Consider the following 14,662-nt stretch of genomic DNA (forward strand, 5'->3'; position numbering starts at 1 on the left):
TGAATCAGCTCTATTCTCTTCCATGCTCACTTGCCCCTGCCTCAGCTGAGTATGTAATAGTTTATTTTAGAAAGAGTCACAGTTCTTCCTCAAAGTTCTTCCTGCAAGCCACCAGTCTCTACTCTGTTCAGACCATCTACTCACTCACTGCCTCCACACTTGTCTTCCTAAAGTACCTATTCTTAATTCCAAGTTCCCCATAGCTCCCAAAATGAAGTCCAAAACCTTTAGCAGAGATGCAAGGTACTTTTCAGCCTGACCCCACACAATAAATTAACCAGATGCCCTGCAAATTTCCAACTAGTACTCAGTACTCAAGATAATCTTTCAAGCAAATTAACTTGTTGCTTTTTTTGAACACGGTATGTTCTTTGTGCCTCAGTAACTTCATATAATACATCCCCTCCACCTTTCACCTTTCCTGCCTGATTAATGTTTATTTATCAATCAAGACTCACGTTTAAATGCTACCTTTGCTCTGAAGTCCTTTAGGAGACTCCTCAGGCATATTTAGTGATGCCTTTCTTCTGCTGGGAAGAATTATATGCATATCTTCATTATGGCATTAAACACTAATATTGTTATTATTTGTTTACACATCTGTCTCCTCCAAGAGACTATGAGATTAGTGATGATGCTTTTATCATCGTTGATATTCCAATGTATCTGTTACAATTCTTGTTATACCAGGAAATGTTTAGCTAATATTTATTAAAGTTTGGAATGTATACAGAAATTTTTAAAAATTGTGGTCTACATACCCATTTGCTTCAGGGTATGTGGAGACATTAACACTGAGAGGCAAATCCTTCAAAAGCCTCATTCTTAAATTTACTGCTTCACCCAGATTTGTCACAGCATATTAGAATTAGGAGAACCTTTTGCTAGTTCAAGTTGGTAAACTGAAGTCAGAACATGTTCTCTAAGTACTCTTAACTCTAAAATTATAAATCCAGAAAAATTTTAACTCACCACAGGAAATACTTGGCTGATATTATGCATTAACAAATCATTTATTAACAATATAAAGGGGACTTTCTGTTACTTATGAGGAAAAAAAAGAGTATCTTCTTCATTTAAAATCTAATATATTATTGTGATCTAAAACAAAAGAAAATATGCTAAGTTAAAAACTGTCCACCAGGAAATGTAAAAGCTAAATTTGTAGATTCATGGATTAATTATAGTGAATCATAATAATTTTCCAACAATATGCTCATATTAATTAGTGATGATGTCATAAATTTTTTTGTTGGCAGATACATCCTAGGTAATTAGTACAGATTTCATTATTGTGAGATAATGAAATTATATGTTTCCAGTCAGCCTCATACCCATCAATCATTTTCAATACATTTTAATAGATGTTTAATTAATGGAAATCACAAAACTAAAGACCTAACTCAATCTCATATTTGGTGTTTGACTTCCATTTGTCTCTAAAGTTTGAGATAAATTTGATTGAAATATTAACAACAAATGTATGGTATATTTACCAATATGCAGTATGCTTTTTTGAATATAATAAGAATATAGAAGCTTTTGATAAAATTCTAGTTTAAAATATATAACAAACTTTTTAGATAAAATGATAATACTAAGTATGATGAAAATATATGAAATTTTAAATAATCATGCATTAATTAGTTTTAGACTGATACTTGCAATTATAATATTTCAATTACATCATGATGTCTATTTTCTAAAATTGAAATTAGTTGTACTAACTAAATAAGGTAAATTAATAACTACAATGATAACTTCCTCTAGAGACTTAGGAGTGATCAACAAAGAAAGATATTTTTCAAGTATCCAAGTGCAAAAAATAAAATTTACCCTGTCTAATTGAATATCCACACAAAATTAAATAACAAAGGACAAATCTTTAAAATATTTCCATATCTTGTGCACAAAAATATAAGCTGTTATTAAAACATATCCATATATGAAACAAATTTGGCTTACTAAATTAGAAGAATTCAGAACACTTGTCTTAGAAATTTCCTGAGAAACTTTCCACTTTTTCCCTCATTAGGATCTAAAGCAAATAAAAAGAATCAAAACTTCTGTCAACTGTATAATTAAAAAATATAAGAAAGAATCCAGAGTTACATGATTGGAGAGCCAAAATCCTTGGTGTCTTTATGTGTCATGTGCCAATAACTTAGTTTCATTTAAGATAATACAGGGAATATAAACCTTCACCACAGCTTCACACATCATTCAAATGGAAATATACATACCTGCCCACACCAACCATATCCCAGCATTGTAGTGTTGAAAATATAAGGCTTTCAAGATTCTGAATATGTGTCTAAATGCTGTTGATTCATTCAGAAAGAATCTGCTATTTTCTCTTCTCAAGGAGTGGTTACCAAACACAACTTCTTACTTTGCCATCAACACTGCCACAATCCAAGCTTTGTTGTAATGTTGTAGTCTTACAGCTAAAAACCTGTTGATAATGAACCTGAACCCATTATTTTGAGTCAATGAATTGAAAGAAATAGGGCAAAGAATGAAAGCCACAGGGCCAATTACGAGCATTCTTTGATGTATTACTTGCTAGCACCCACCATATCACTTTGTGTCTTTGTCTTGATCCCCTCTGTTACTCATTAATTATTCTCGAAGGGTTAAAGTTCAGAGAGCTAATTGCACAAACCGTCTTTCTTGGTAGGGATTCTCCCTACTCTGACACTTTCCCCAACTGTGCCCAACCACCTTGTATTATGCCAATTAACCCAATTCTTGGCATTTTTGCTTGTCCTTCCAGCATCTTTTCAAATTTTGCCTAAAATATTTTCACTAGGTTGCCTACACAATAAACCAAGGCAACTTTAAGATGTGATTAAAGCTTTACTTCATGATAATATCTTTCCTGAACTTCTAAAGATAGTACAGTTAAATTTTCTTCTGTACTAATTATGTCATAAGCACAATATTATTTATAACAAATAAAATTATTTTAACCGGTCAGTTGCTGAACATTTAATAATATTAAATTATTCTTCCATTCTCCTACACTGAGCCATAGCCCATTTTAATAAAAATGACTTTTTTACCCTTTTGCCAGCTAAGATCTGAAATGAGAACATTCAGTTTTTATATGGCATGTTAGTAAGGTTTCTATAATATATGAACTAAATTGTAGCCCAATAGTATCAGGGATATTTAATGGAATCAACTGGTGAGTCTCCAGACTTTCTGGAAATTTTCAATACTTGGCCATTATTATATTTCTGAAGTACAATTCCAAAAATAAATAATCATGCCTCACAGTGCTTCCTGGGATGTATAAGGTATATCATGCCTAATACTTCCTTGTGTTTTTAAAATATCTTCAAGAATCCATTGCTTTCAATATATTTCAGTTTTAAGAAGCATTTGACAGTTGTTTGAAAGTATCTACATCAGGATACTTTCCAATAATTAAGTACTTGACTTCTTTTCAGTTATTGAAGTTGTGCTTTCATTGATTAGTAATTATTGAGCAGCTACTAAATATCAAGCATTCTCTGGCTGCTGTGGATAGAGGGTGAATTAATCATCCAGGGTCTCTGCCTTCACAGAAGCTTAGTCTAATGGTGTTGTCAAAAGATCAACACATAAACTCTGGTATAAATTCTAATAAACAGAGGCTAACTTGAAGAAGGAAGAGACTCATTAACAAACAGGATCATTAACTTCAAGAAGAAAGAGAAGGCAGGCATACAAAGAATAGGCCAGAAGGAACAGCACATGCAAAAACTCCTCATAGGAAGTAAGCCTGGATGATTTGAGGAACTGATATAAGCCCAGTTTGCAGTATAGGGAGAGGGAAAGAATGGCTTAAAACTAGATGAAGAAGATAACAACCACATCAAACAGGGTGTTTTAGAATGTGGCTGATTTTTGCACTACTGAGAAGAATACACCAAAGAGGTTTAAAATCAGAGAGAAATGAAACCAAGGATCAGTTTCTAAGTAGAAATTTCATAAATCTTCTAATTACTTCTGTGGTAGAGAGAGTTTTTTGCATATGCTGATGAAACTTTACTTAAAAGTCTAATTATAGAACTACTTTGACCACGTGAAATGCATTTATTACTCTCTATTAAGCAGATGATAGAATGCTATACTCCACAAAGTAATTATATCAAAGGAACAGGCCCATAACTTCTTGGTTTAAATAAAAATATGTTTCAAATCCCAAAGTATGTCATTGTTGAATAAGATTTTTTAAAAGTTTGTTTATAGATTTCATTAAATGTCACAAGAATAAAATAAACCCAAGATGAAGCTAAAATGAAATAATTAGTTCCAGTGAAGTTAGACCAATCATTCATTCAAAGTTACATAGATATCACCTTTAGCTGGAACTGTGTATTAAACGTATTTGGTTAGTTCATTCAGTGTTATCGATGACAGAACTTTTCAGATTGACCTTTTGATAAAGCTAACACAAAAATAACCAACCATGATTCCAAAGTTATTAAATGTATCCTTTTAACCTCTCTTTCATAAGATGCTCTAACATTAACATTCAGATGGCAAAAATAGTCCCATGAATTAATTGACTCTTACATAACATCTGCAAAAATACATCTTGCAAAGCCTGTAGCTTGCCTATTCCTCATTTTTAGAATGACAATTATTCTTTTTTAAATTTAACTTCTTTCACACATGATTTATTAAGATATTAAGCTATTTTCCTTAATAAAAATTAAAGGTAAATGATAGTTTAAAAAAGTAGCTTGATTCTAATAATTTTCCTCTCTTAACTCAAATTCCACCATTAATGAGGAGTGTTCTGGATTGATGTTAGCCCCCTGCCCAAGGATTCAAAAGACTTATTTGCTTTATTACAAGCCCCTTCATTCCCCCAGCCCAGTTTGTCAAACTAAATATTTATCTGTCTCTATTTCTAGCTATCAAATAATGGGCACTTTCCTAAAATAATGACACTATATTGAAGACCAGGGAATCTGAGAAGAGCCACTCCAAATGACCATTCAACTGTTCTTGTACTAATTTTTTAGAATCTTGAATATTTCTTTACCATTACCTTCCCCACTGTTTCCCAAATTATAATGCTCCAAGAGACGGCATTTCTCTCAATGAATTGTTTATTTTGCACCAAATGCAAAGTGGCACTATACTTTGAGACAGTTGGATCTTACTGTTAGGAATCAGATCCTAGAATAACGGTTACTTGGCATTTAACAGGAAAGAGAAAAAGTAGAATGTTCTGCCATTCATGATTTTAAACTTCCCTCCCTTATCTGTGCTACTAGTAAACTGCTTGCACTAAAACAGAATGGAAATTACACAATTGTGTAATTTCTGCTCCCACATTTGTTTCACCATATCTCAAAAAATTATTCTTCTAAAATATTCCCTTCTGGATCTATAGGTAAGATAGTTCTAAATCTGCCAAATTTGTCAAAGTTGCGAAGTGACATCCTTAAAGCAGAAACAGTAATAAGTGAGATGTTTTCCTTTGGTAAATTTATTAACTCTCTGACTTAATCTGCCACTATCTGGACTGTTACTTGGACTTTTATGGCAAAATTGTTTGAAACATGACCCACAATTAGTTGGAGGTCAAGGAATAAAAGATATCTCAGCCAATATTGAAAACTTCCAACTAAGCTCACATGCCACCAATTCACAAACTTGGGTCCAAAACTTTATTCCAAAGAAACTCTGCTTAAAATACATCTATTTTGAATACATGACATTAAAAATGGTGTTAAATATTTTACTAGATCATTTCATAGATTCAACAAAATCATTTCTCTTTCAAGAAAGTGTTTCAAGTGAAAATTAAAAAATAAAATTTGCTGCATTTAATATTTGGGTTCCTAAAACATGTAACCTACCAAAATAGAATGTCTAGGATACTAGGAGATATTGACTAGTATTGCCTGGGATATATCTGCCTTACTTTCCATATCTAAATTGAAAATGTATATAATAAAAGACCATCATTTTATATTCCTTTACTACTTCTCCAAAGCACATAATGTTTTGACACAAGAGCTATAAGATTGCTCACAAATTGAACTTCAAATATTATCAGATATATCTCCTTTTCTACAAATTCTGTACTCAGCAAATTGGAATGCTACCTTGCACTGTTTATCTTTTCTTAACATCACCCTTTATAATCTAGTAATGGTTTCAGTGGTGGGTAAGGTAGAAAGTATCTTTGAGAACAATTTAAATTTCTTCCCAATGAAGGAAAAAAATAACCTTTCAGTATTCATGAAAAAAAGATTTTCCAACTTGTAATTAAATGCCTCCAGTAACAGGAATTCCAAACCCATTCTGCTGTCGGATCAATCTAGTAGCTTAAGTGTTTATTTTTTATTTTAAACTGTAAATCACCACATTCTAACTCCTACATGTTAATTTCTGTAGGTCATTCTTCTTTCTGGAATAACGTGGACTAAGATTATTTCTCCATATAACAATCCTTCAGAAAATACTATCACAATTCCCTGAAATCCAGTCTCTGAGATAAACATGTAACATACTTTTTCATCCTTCTTTGTATGACTTTGTTGTCAAGCTCTTCATGATCTCTCACATTTCAGAGCTCTTGCACCTGCTGTTCCTTCTACTTGGACCACAATTTTCTGACCCCTTACTAATCCAGGCTATCTGTTTCTCATTCATTCATCAGATCTTAACCTAGGAGTAACTTTCTTCCAGGAGCTTTCTCTAAACACTCAAAGAATGGGTTAGATAACCACACCCCTCCACCTTTAGTGTTGCTATAGAAATGTGTGCTGACCCACTATGGGACATTTCATAGTGTGTTGTAATTCTACTTATTTTTCCTCTGTGTTTCCAATTCGACTGACAGCTCTCTTTCAACAGGAACTCACTTAATCACTGATACATCTCCAAAACTGAGCACAGAGTAGAAGTCAGCTAAATATTTGTGAAATAATTGAAAAACCAAAGAATGTGGCAAGATGATGAACATCTGTGTTCCTCAGTTTCTTTATACATAAAATGCAAAAGAGAATGGTATCCACCTCTTGAGGTTACTATAAATATCAACTGATGGGGCGCCTAGGTGGCTCAGTCAGTTAAGCATCTGACCTTGGCTCAGGTCATGATCTCACAGTTCATGGGTTCGAGTCCCAAGTCAGGCTCTGTGCTGACAGCTCAGATCCTGGAGACTGCTTTGGATTCTGTGTCTCCCTCTCTCTCTGCCCCTCCACTGCTCATGATCTCTCTCTCTCTGTCTCTCAAAAATGAATAAACGTTAAAAAAATTTTTTTAAATATCAACTTACTCAGTATATATGAAAATCTAGGAAAAGTCCTTAGTATATAGGAAGGTTTCAATAAAACTTGATCATTTTTTGTGTCAACTAAAACCCTTACTTTTTCACATAAGCTAATGTTAAACTATGTCTATGCAATTTTGTACTTACAGTGTTTATTTTTTAAATATAAATGAAGAGTTTAACCTTTATATTTTTTACTTTTCAATTGTTCCAGATAGCTGGAACAATTTATTGCTTGTCAATTGTTCCAGATAACTGAAATATATATCCATTTAACATCACCATCAAGGATATAAATAATAGACATACATATATATGTATATATAGTGTATGTATATATAATATATAAGCTTTATATGTATGAAGTGTGTATATATATATACATATATATATGTATATATATATATACATATATATATGTGTATATATATATATATATATATATATACATATTATACATATACATACACAAAAACAGAGACAGAGAGACAGAGGTGGGTGTGGGAAGACAGGGACAAAACAGGACATATAGAGAGGGAAATGTATTAATTAAATACAAGAACTTTGGACATAGTCAATCATGGGTCCAAGTATCAGTTCTTTTACGTAACGATTGTACAAATTTGAAAAAGTTGTTCACTGTCTTATATTTTAATCTTTTCATGTATACTAACCTGTGGAATCTAAAAAGCAAAACAAACAGACTCAAATACAGCAAACTGGTGGTTGCCAATGGGGACATGAATGAAGGGATAATTGAATTAAATAAAGGGTATTAAAATGTACAGACTTCCAGTTATAAAAAAAAGTAAGTCACAGAGATTAAAAGTACAGCATAGGAAATATAGTCAATAATATTATAATAACACTATAGTTGGTGACTACACTTATAATGGTGAGCACTGAACAGTGTATAGAATTGTTGAATCAATATGTTGTACACCTGAAAGTAATATAACATTGTACATTTTTAAAAAATCTCTTCACCTATAAATATTTCGTCAACTATAAATTCACCACAATGCATTGTCACTAAATCAATATTTCACTATAACGTTGGCATGTATTTGCTTAAATCGATAGTAACTGGAAACAATATCTATCTTATGACCTATAATTACTCCATATTATTTATCATAAGAAACATTTGATGAATAATGAGCATAATGCTTGGACCTGAAAATATGGTGCATAAAAAATAGTAAAGAACTAACAATGAAAAAGTGGAAATAGACCAGATCATTTAAGGCCTTGAATGTAAGGATGAAGAGTATATATTTAATTGGAAAAGTAGCCAATGAATGCTTTTTAGTGCAAGAATGACACAAGTGGAGCTCTACTTCAGAAATGTAATGTGTTAGAACATGCAAAATGATGGGAAGGGGTTGACCCTTGAGCAAGAGGACCATTTAAAAATTTTTACAGTGGCATGAGCAAGAAGTTAGCCAAAAGTGCTTACTGAATGACCATGATGCACAAATAATCATCGGCACTGATGGGGGTACAATGATGAAATATTCAATAGTCTCATAGGCTAAAAAACATAAATAAGTGAATTAAAATATATAAATATATATTTTTAAACTCTGATAAAGGTAGCTATGACTAGTCTTAAAACATAAATTTGAATAATGATTTAGGAAAAGAGATATTAATTCCCACTGAGGGTGGAAAGACTAAGAAAATTATCTCTGAGGAAGGATCATTGAAGTTGGGCCTTAAGAACAGGTAGATTTCAATCATTAGCTATGGGAGTAAAATGCACACAAATAGGAAAATTTGAAGAAGCTGATTTTAAAATAAGGGATAAATTCTGTCCTTCTGCCAGTATCCCTGGAACTTCTCCTCTGTCCAGAAGCCAAGGGTGTCAAAGTTTGAGAAGAGGTCCCCAACCACAGAGATCCAGCATGACTTCTCCCAGATACAAACTGACAGCTGCTATCTAGGATATTGGTCTCTAAGTGAGGTCTTACCAGTGGGGTGAAAGTAGGAAATACTAGAATTTTACTATTGCTTATTTTTTCACAAATACAAACTATTTTTATCAGAAAATATATTAGTACAATATCATGAGTATAAATTTCTAAATGTAATAGGCATACATAATTTGCAGGTGCTCAAAAAAGTTTTACCAATAGAATCATGCCATGTTAAAAACTGGAGAAGCTGTTCTGGAGATCTAAACTAGAATCAAGAGTGATATCTTTTCTGAAATCTCATGGTTAGACTACACAGAACTTTTAATTGTTGAAAACTTATTAAATAATGTAAGATCCTAAAAAGCAAATATTGTGTAAATGGTGAAATAAGTTGTTGTTGTCTTTCACATAAAAATTTAGGATTTTTCCCCAATTAGGTCATCACAAATAGATTTTTAATATAAGCAATTCATAAACATTTATAGTATCACTGCCATTAAAAATTCATCATTCTTTATTTATAAAATCTTCCTATGGGAGAATAAGAACAGAGACTCAAGACCCTACATAAACAAAGATATTTGGCTTTCAATAAATATCAAAATTAGGTTGTACTCTAAACATTTTAGACATGAAATTTTGAAATAATAATAAATAAGAACTAATCACTTAACCCAATTTACAAAATCATCCAAAATTGAAACTGTGCCAAGTTCCAAACTGCTCTTTTTATAAACACGTGCCTGTTTTATTTTTTTATTTTTTATTTTTTTAATTTTTTTTTTTCAACGTTTATTTATTTTTGGGACAGAGAGAGACAGAGCATGAACGGGGGAGGGGCAGAGAGAGAGGGAGACACAGAATCGGAAACAGGCTCCAGGCTCTGAGCCATCAGCCCAGAGCCTGACGCGGGGCTCAAACTCACGGACCGCGAGATCGTGACCTGGCTGAAGTCGGACGCTTAACCGACTGCGCCACCCAGGCGCCCCAACACGTGCCTGTTTTAGATGCGTAGAGAAAAAATTGTCCAGTTGGAAAGAACATTGAAAAAAGAATTTCATAACTACACTGAAAAAAAAAAAAAAGAAAAAAAAAGCAATTGGACACATTTATTCATACCCTTAACCATTAAGCTAAACTGGTCCAAATGAATTTCTAAAACAAAATAGCTTCTAGACTAGAATCTTGATGCCAACTTTAGCCTGGAGCAAATTTTTTTATTGACAGTGTTTGCTCTGGAAAGTAGTATTTTAATGGAAACACTGTAAAACCTCAATCTCCAGTAGAGCTACTGGATGACCCATAAAGAAATATTTAAACTCCTAAACACAGGGGCCCCTTTTTTTTTTTTTAACCGGCTAATTGTCCTTTCAGAGATCAGATCTCATCCCAATGTCTCCAATGAATTGCCCTGTGAATTCAGAAAGCATTCTTTCACATTGCCCTAAGGTTCAAGTGGAAAGAATAAATAGCAGAAGTTAGGCGTTACTGTTTGGTTCTTATATTTTTCTTCTCTTAATAGTAGTTACAACTTGAACTTCACCTAACTGACAAAGCCTGCAGACTCCATTCAATTAGCTTTAATAGGATTAAAACACTGCCTTGGAACTGCAAATTTAAACAGACAAAAATCTTGACAAATACATCTTCCATGTATCTTATCATTTCTAAAATAAATATGTTACCTGAGGCAAAATAAGCATAATCAGGTGTTTTAGCATTTTATTTTTCAACTAAAGAATTATTTCCTATTATGGTAAAGTTTTAAAACCCATAGCTTAAAAAGAAAGATTGATGTGTGTGTGTGTATAAATTAAAGTTTACTCAATATACATTCTTCCTTGATAGTATTCTTCTAATTGACTTCAAATCAGGGCCATGACTGAAGGAGAGACTCACCACATTAATAAATTTAATTAATTTGTTTAAGTTGGAAAATCTCCACCAAAAACACAAGATAGATGTCTGTGATCATCACTACTGCTCCCTTACGGCAGCCCACCCTCACTTTTTTTTTTTAATGTAGAAAATGTAGGTCACCTCAGAAGTCAGTGAGTAATTGTCAGATTACTCTAATTGTCAGATCTCTAATCTTGTGTCCAAAAAGTATACTGTAGAATGAATATGATCATTACCAGAAAGCCAGTCAATGTCTTTTGGCTCTACAACAACAAAACAAGTTGAATTAATAAACAGCTCCAACAAATGCCCTTACAGCAATTTAAGCCTTTCCTAAAATAGAATAGATTAACCATTCCTAGCAAAGGTAAAAGAATTTGCATTCCTTTCATTGGCTCCTGTATTCAACCAATTAACATTTACTGAGTATCTATTGAGTTAACACATCAGCAGACTGAATACTTTGAAGTTTCAAAGAAAGCAGTGGTCTTGGGCCTTGTCCTCAAGGGAAAGTTTCCTAGTAAGAGGCAAGACGTGACATCCATGAAACCATGGTAAGACACATGAAGTCTGCAGTGTCGTCTACAGAAGCATATGCTTGAAAAGCAGAAAGTAGAAAAACCTACAGGTACAGCTCATAGATAAGGCCATCATTTTTGTGTTTAAAGCAAAAAAAAAATTTCCCAGGGACACACAATGAAGAAGAGAGATTATAAAGGTACAGGGCAACAAAATGGGCAAGATAGGGCTTTAGGAGAAAAAAATTAAAAATGCAGAATTTGAGGTTTTAAATTCTAAAGATTAAATTTACCTAATTTACAATATAATATATGACTTACCCTGTTAGTTTTAGATGGAATTTGCTCTTGTTTTGCTTTTTTTTTTGTTTTTTATTACTTTGTCATTGTGCTCTTACCAAATGCATATTGCCTTTGTAACTTCAAGGCCCATACTTTTTTTTCTCACATCTGTTTATGGCTAAAATAATCTCTTGCTTTTTATAGAATTATTTCTGCTTCCTTTCCAACTATATGACTTCATTGATTTCTGATGCCTTGGTAGTGAAAAAAGATCTAAGAGGATGTTAGAAAAATATATTCATAGGTGGATATACCTTAGAGAAAATGCAAGCTTTAAAAGTTTGTATAGATATAACCCCCCCCCCCCAGAAAAAAATCAGTATCAGAAATTTGGTTATGTTCACTTTTCTTGTATTCCTGAGATAGAACTTTTCAAAGGCAGTTTGCAAAAACATTGTACATAGGGTTTTGTTGTTGTTTTGTTTCATTTTCTATTTTTCCCCAGGCTGTACAAATTGATAGACTTTATTATAAAAGTGAGTTGAGTTTATAAAAACAAACACCACAAGAACGCTTTAAAAGCATTAGGGACAAATATCAAAACCACTGAGACAGGTTGAAGATCAAGAAAATAATATGTAAGGTAGTTTTAATACATTAAGAAGGTAGAAAAGGACATAAATAATCTTGATTTCTGAGTGTGAAATCATAAACACTACAAAGAATTTGCCCCTAGCATCTGGTAACCTGAAAAGTTTTATAAAAATCAGAACTAGTTTGAAGTCAGGTGGGTAAGACCAACTGCTGTTAATATGATTACTTTTTCACATTATGCCTAGGTCTAGACTAGACTTCAGGTTTTAGCTTCCCATAAGCACTAACACATAATAACAAAAGTATTTAAAAATTAAAAATTAGAGTACAGTTTTTATTGGAACATAGTACCTTTACAGATTACCAAACTTGTGTTTGGTTTTCCTCTACTCTTATTTTTTATTCTGTGGTCAATCTACTGTTCATTATTACAATAGCACAGTATTATAGAATGAGCTCACCACACCTAACCTTTATGCTGTAAATTGAAGTTAAATTGCTAACTCCCATCAGATGCTAATTAAACTATCACTGATTTTATGTAGCACATTGCGCTTTAAATATATATGGCTGAGATACCCAGCAGATGAATTGCTACTTATAGATACTAATAATGAGGATGTTGGTTATTTTTTCAACTTTAATTAACAGGTGTAATACCCACTTGCAAAGATATCATTAAAATGGTATCCAAGATTTACAGAATTTATAATACAGAGTTTGTTACTTATTCCTTTTAGAGTTTGACCTTTTCAAAATGCTGTCTAATATTTGGCCATAAAACCACTGAATTTTCAAAACTTTGTTGCCTTAGCTCACCTTAAAACCTACTTTCTCTATGAAGTGCTTCTGCTTTATTGAAAACGGAAAACATTTCACTCATGCTACTATACCAACTGCAAAAACAAAACTAAAGTAAATGTGTGACTTCTGGTTTCTGGTCCAGAATGTAAAGAGCTTAAAAGTAGCTACTTCATCCTACAATCAAGTTAAAAACTAAACAAACTAAAAACTCAACAACTCTTCTGAGATCTGTCAGAATAGTGAGGTCACAGGGAAAATTGTTGCCCCCTTCCAAACTGGAGAGACAGACAAACAGATACAGAGAATTACAACTTACCCAAGCAGAAATCCAGAAGCAGAAAACTTCTTGGGAACCAGTAGCATGGGAGGAAAACCTAAACTGTAATGATAAATTGCTGGAGGCCCAGTGAGGACAAGACTAAGAGTTAAGAGATCTAGAAGTACCCAGACATATGGAGCCTCCCACTTTTATCAGTTTTATCTCCAGGAGTTCTACCAGGCTCCCACAATGAATATCCAGAGAAAAATTCCCTTCTATTTCTAACAAAAGGTAGGGGAAAATAACCATTTGAAATACACCAGAGCACTGTTTTTCTTAACAAGACCTTCTCTCAGGAGAAACTATTTTACTAGATCCTACCCTACTTGGGAAATGGAAATACCCAATATCAGCCCCATGTAGACATCTTGTCCCACCTATGGTATGTGAAAATGGGAATTGAGAAGGTGTGAAGTTCACAGTCCAAAGGCATGGATGGGCTCACCGAAAGACTGGGACCTAATCAGGATTATAGAATGTTTCCCTTCCCCCCCCCCATAACTTACGACTATATTACTAAAGGCCTATTTATAGTAGCTTCTTTCACCCAATACATCATGTCCACTTTTCAGCAAAAAGATTACAAGGCATACTAAAAGGCAAAAAACCCCACAGTTTGAGGAGAGTAACATATAAGACCTGAGTCAGATATGGCACGGATGATTAACATGCTAAGGGGTTTAGTAGAAAAAAGTATACAACATGCAAGAACAGATGACTGACATAATCTTAAAATAGAATTAGAAAGAAATGCTAAAGATCAAAAATATTGTTACAGTAGTGAGGAATACCTTTGACAGTCTCATTGATAGACCGGACGTGACTGAGGAAAGAAATTCTGAGTTTAATGATATGACAATTAAAAATTTCAAAGCTGAAAAGGAAAGAGAAAAAGATTGGAAAAGGCAGAACAGAATATTAAAGAACTGTGGGACAACTACATGAGGTATAACATACACGTAATGGGAACACCAGAAAAAGGCAGAGAGAGAGGAACAGAAGAAATATTTGAAGCAATAATGACTAAGAATTTCCCCCAAAT

The 14,662-nt window shown here is 33.1% G+C and overlaps 1 protein-coding gene across 4 annotated transcripts in view; it reads right to left on the bottom strand.

The window, feature by feature from the left end:
• The window catches only part of TFEC (transcription factor EC), a 146,456-nt gene that overhangs the window by 114,959 nt on the left and 16,835 nt on the right, over positions 1–14,662 (bottom strand). Inside the window, exon 1 of one of the 4 annotated variants that reach the window (XM_045495383.1) lies at positions 13,618–13,706. The exons of the other annotated variants lie outside the window; for them this stretch is intronic. The gene's annotated coding sequence lies outside the window, so the exon portion shown is untranslated. Of the gene's footprint in view, positions 1–13,617; positions 13,707–14,662 lie in introns of those variants that run through there. 4 annotated transcript variants of the gene reach the window in all.

Source organism: Leopardus geoffroyi, chromosome A2, assembly GCF_018350155.1.
Source record: "Leopardus geoffroyi isolate Oge1 chromosome A2, O.geoffroyi_Oge1_pat1.0, whole genome shotgun sequence".
Taxonomy (NCBI): Eukaryota; Metazoa; Chordata; class Mammalia; order Carnivora; family Felidae; genus Leopardus; species Leopardus geoffroyi.